Source organism: Mustela erminea, chromosome 7, assembly GCF_009829155.1.
Source record: "Mustela erminea isolate mMusErm1 chromosome 7, mMusErm1.Pri, whole genome shotgun sequence".
Lineage (NCBI taxonomy): Eukaryota > Metazoa > Chordata > Mammalia > Carnivora > Mustelidae > Mustela > Mustela erminea.
The window spans coordinates 80,052,951-80,058,137 of record NC_045620.1 but is presented as its reverse complement, the minus strand read 5'-3'; the positions used below and the strand labels follow the sequence as shown (position 1 = coordinate 80,058,137).

At 46.4% G+C, this 5,187-nt stretch overlaps 1 long non-coding RNA gene across 1 annotated transcript; it reads left to right on the top strand.

Annotated features, from left to right (window-relative positions):
* The first annotated feature begins 332 nt into the window (after window positions 1–332).
* Window positions 333–4,835, top strand: LOC116595623. Its single transcript, XR_004287778.1, has 3 exons — window positions 333–478; window positions 3,455–3,562; window positions 3,998–4,835. It is a non-coding gene; the product is annotated as an uncharacterized LOC116595623 (long non-coding RNA).
* Window positions 4,836–5,187: the final 352 nt, after the last annotated feature.

The window sequence follows — 5,187 nt, the reverse complement described above, 5'->3', positions numbered from 1 at the left end:
CAGACGCCTTTATGAGAAGTGCGATGCGTTTCCCTGACGCACAGCGTAGCTCGTGGAACGCACCCGAGCCGCGGAAGCGGTCGCTGTCGCGATGACACCGCCGGCCCCGCGAGGGTTCCGGCCAAGCTTGAGGGTTCTGGCCGCGCGAAGGTCGCGCCTCGCCTCCGGGGCTGCAGTGCCCGGCTCCGGCCGCACGATGGCGCGCGCTTCCTGCGGACCCGGCCCTCCGCGGTGGCGCAGACAAAGGCGGGCGCCGGGCCTCCCCCGCCGGGCCGCGGAGGCGGCGGGCGCTCCGGGTGGCCGAGGCCGCCCCTGCGCGCCGATCCGGGCAGCTGCCGCCTGCGCCTTTGTCCTGCGCTGCCCGCCCTTGTGCTAAAGGACAGGCGAGAGGACGCCGGGCGCAGGCGGCGCGGGCAAGCATCCACCCGAGTCCCGACCCGGCTCCCACGCTCGGAGCCTGGCCGGGCTGGAGCTGAGGGTAAGGGCGAGAAGCTGGCAGCGCCGGAGTGGGACCCAAACGCCTGCCCGGGAAGCTTCCCTGCCGTCCTCCCCTTAGCAAAGAATTTGCCCCAGAATTCCGCTCTGTGGAGGCTTTTCACCATGGCCCTGACTCCCCTCTTGAAATGCGGTAGGAACTGGGTGTCACAAAGGCAGAGAAGGAGAGAGCATTTAGATTTAAGTGCAAACTAGTGAGCGCCTGGGTCTGGATCCCGGGCTCTCATCTGCAGGGTTCAGGAAAACTTCTCTGCTCTCTTGGCCTTTAGTCCCACTATACCGTAGAACTTTCTGCGATGATGGAAATGTACTGTATCCTCATGGTCCAGTATTTGGTAGTCGTGAGCCCCATGTAACTAACTACTGAGTGCTTGAAGTGTGGCCGAAGAACTAAATTTTTAATTGTATTTAATTTTAATGAACTTAGAGGAGCCGCATGTGCTTCCATGCATGTAGGTACATGGCCGTGCCCTTTGGACCCTGCTACCCGCTTTGGACCCTTAAGGGCTCAACTTTGTCTGGGCGGTTGAATACGTAGTTACGCTGTTAAGATCAAAATTTTAGATTCACATAAAGGATGGAGCGCGTGCCTGTTGCCCGAGAAGATGCGTTGGAAGTAGCTGGACTGGGAGAAAGAAAAAGGGGTGTTAGCCGAGTTTATCCTGGTTGTTTGGGGAGATGAGTAGGGGGTGAGCTCTGTGCTGGGTAAGGTGAATTGGAAAAAAGGTAAAGAGGAAATGGATCTTTAAAAGACCCTGCTGCTATTGCCAAGTGGGACTGGCCCAACTTGATCTGTATTTAGAGAAAACTGGGGCTCATAATCACTGTCATGTGACTTAGCATACACCTCTCACATGCTGGGCTTCCTGAGACAAGTTAATCAAACTCAGAAACAACTTCAGCAGAATTTGGGCTCTTCTTTAGTCCTGTGTGCTTGTAACCAGGCCCGGAGGAGGGCCTGTGCCTGCATCACTGGCTGGTGGAGGCTGGGGTTCTGTTCCTGCTGTTCTTCCTGGGTATGTGATAAATAATGAAAAAAAAACCAGTAAGACAGTATCACTGCAGGTTCGGAGAGTGTGTATCCGTGGGATGGAAGACACTTCCTGATCGGGAAACTGGAGGATTAGAAGTATTTCTTCGTGGGCAGAATGTCTGAGGTTGCAAGCCGACTTCTCACTCATCATTGTCCCTTTTATGTTCAAGGAGGTAGTGAAATGTAAAATTCACAAGTTACCTGCAGCCCAAAACTGCCTAATCACCGGTCTCCTCCAAGAGTGTACACCGATCAACAACTTCCATTTATTTTTATTGAGCATAAACATGTACAGCTCAATAGGTCTGGTTTATTCATCTAGTTTATTGAACATTTCCAATAGCAATCCGACGATGTGGATTCTACAATCTGAGGTGGATTCTCCCTTTTGATCTTTTAAAAACATTGGGGTGTGTGTGTGTGTGTGTGTGTGTGTGTGTGTGTTGGAGGTAAATGAGGGAAGGGGTAAAGATGGGCCAAGAAATTGTCTTGTATTATCTTTGCAGATTCAGAGTGCCCTTTAACCTATTCTAAAGTATCCAGAAATCGACCTGTGCACACTGACATCCTTGTAGAGGGAAAGCTGGTGGAAGTGTCTTGGTGGGGCTCCTTGCCCATAGTAGGCTTTCAGTAAATATTTGGTGAATTTATATGAGAGGGAAAAATGGGCTGTGATACCATATCCAAACTATCTTTGTGGGTTGTCCATCCCTTTTTGTTTTGTTTTGTTTTTCCCCTGGAGATGTTCCCAACCACAAATAAAGGACAAGGGGGAAAATAGTTAAGCACACCTAGAGCTGCGTCCAAACAAAAGAGGCAAGAGACTAAACAAACTAAGGTTTTCTATTTCTCCCTGAGCCACGTAATCCCTTTGATTACATCTAATACCTGCCAAAACCCAGATGGTGTGCCCACCCATCTCCTGTGTGATAATGCCACATTGTGAAATCTACCCATTAATATTAATTGTCAGCTAGAGAATCTGTCTGAACTACTAAAGCTTGAGATTGCCTTGAGAAAGCAGGCCCTGCTTTAGCAGGGATTTTAAGATAATTCTCATTCTTTCATTCTGTATCTCACATATGTAGAATGTTAAATAATAGCCGGAGAATGCTTTTCTAATTTTGGCACATGTCTGCCTCTCACAATCCAGGTCTTAAACCACTGTTCATTTGGGGTCTACACCTGCTGACCGAAATATTACCTTAAACTGCTGTGGGCTTGCCAGCGACATGTAGGCACCCACTGTTCACCATATAGAGAGAATTTTAACTCCCTGGGAGCTGTTTGAATTGAATGTGCCCTAGCATGGGATGCTCAACTAGTTCCCCTTTATTTTTCTCCCTCTCCATAATTGACTTGGTAATCCTTGAAAAGTATTACAAAAATCTCATTTTTTTTTTTAATTATTGCCTGAGCCTTCCTGAGAAAGCAAGGCAGGGGCAGGAGAGAAGGCCTGAGAAGAGAATTTAGGGCCCGGGTGCCTTTGGGGTGCCGCTCCTGGCTGATAATGCCATCAGTGATGCGTGATTGGGACTATGACCATAAACATGCCCAGGGAGGCTCCATGATCCCCATCCATCGCAGCTTCCAGTTCTCCAGGTTGAAATGTCTCAGTGTAGCAGTTTCTGCTGTGTTCACTGAACTTTTTTTTTTTCAAGCCACAAAATTTTAGAATCCATTTATGCCTGAAATAGATATGAAAATTTAGTAGGTGTGAGATTGAGTTTTTCCTCTGGAGTCTCCCCCTCCCCTGAATTCTCATGGGTTATGGTACAAACGCCTTTTGACAGCCGTTCTTATAGCCAACACCTTCAACTTTATGAGTAAAAGCAGAATCCAGCCCACACACTGCCTTTATTTTTGCCAGGAGCATATAGGGCTGGTAAAAGGAATTGATTCGCTATTCTGTGTCCTTTTTTCAAGGAGGTAGCTCCCTGTCATCTTGAGCTTGATGCCCACCTCTGGCCAGCATGGCAGCTATGTGGATTGCTGACTGACTGGGACCGAGGGACAGTGCGCAGATGAAAACTGGTGACGTTCTGTTCTTTTGGGTACATAAATGAATGTTTACTTCAAAGCCCTGACAGTTCTTTTATTAGCAAATATTAATTTCAACTGAAAAAACCAGAAGACCTTCCTGGAGCAGCATGTCTAAATAGACATTGAGATAATTTTTAAAAACACCTATTGGTATGTAAAGCAACCTTCCTCATGAAAAGAAGTAACTGTGCAAGTGGCAGAAGCCAGTTTACACAGCTAAATATTATGATTATTTAATTTATTGCCATTATTTTACAAAACGTAAAAAAAGCAATTGAATTGCAATTTTGTTCCCTTTCCTGGCCAACTTCGCAATTCTGTTTTGTATGAATGCTGATTTTGTAAAGAAATGAGGGACAAGAGAGCAAATGGCTTTCTGTAGAGAGAGGTGAGTTGTCCTGGCCACTAAGTCTTCTGTTTCCACAGGACTCATAAAGGGAAGTTAAAGTCCTGCCTTGAGGAGACACAGTCACTGGCTGTTCATCAGAAGGCCTTGTGAAATAGTGATGTCCTTCCACTTCTGTCCTGCCTGTGGCAATTTTGCAAAGAATTCTCTGCCTTCTTCAGAAAGAGCATTAGATGGGTGGCACGTGTGCAGGGTGAGGGGGATGGCTCTCTCTGTGTCTCCTCCCCTCTTACTGGAAACCAGCTTTCTCATGCCAAAGATGGGGACAAGTTGTTCTAAAGGCACTCAGAAGGCAGAAATTAGCGCTTTTAAAACTGAAGGTGAATCAGAAGGTCTATTTCTGCCTCACACGCTTCTGTTCAGCCATTTAAAAGGACCAAAATTAACTTCTGAACACATCCATTCTTTGCACAAATAATAGTGGGAGGTGGACCAAATCGCTTTGTGAGACAGAAATCCTCTCTGAGGGTTTGTTTTCAGCGTCTATGTTTTCAAATGATCAAAATTCAGGTTCTTATGGTGTTTGAAAGAGTTCACCCACAGGAGCAGACCCTAACATTTCAAGCTTAGCTTTGAGCAAATTTTTATGGCTGGCTTAGAGACCTTTGAAAAACACACTTAATTATAACAAGGCAGCATTGTGCAAACATATGGGGATGTTGTTTACACTACTCCATTCTTATCAGTTAGAAGAAACACAATAAAAATATTAAAGAGCAAACAAGCCAAAATCAATGTGAAAGGAGATCAAAGTATAATTAATTGAAAAGGAAAGTGCATGCAAAAATACTGTAAAGTATCACCACACGTAAGGTAATATCCCATTATCATAATCATCTCTAAGCCTTAAGAGAGAGTACACAGGGGGCGCCTGGGTGGTTCAGTGGCTTTAGGCCTCTGCCTTCGGCTCGGGTCATGATTCCAGGGTCCTGGGATCGAGTCCCGCGTCAGGCTCTCTGCTCAGCAGGGAGCCTACTTCCTCCTCTCTCTCTCTCTCTCTCTCTCTCTCTCTCTCTCTCTTTCTCTCTGCCTGCCTCTCTGCCTACTTGTGATCTCTGTCAAATAAATAAATAAAATCTTTAAAAAAAAAAAAAGAGAGAGAGAGTACACAGTGCTAATACAATGTGTTTCTCAATGTGTGAGGGCTGTCTGCTGTTTTGTGTATTTATATATTTCAGTTGCTGGACACTGAGCCATTTTAAACCTCTTG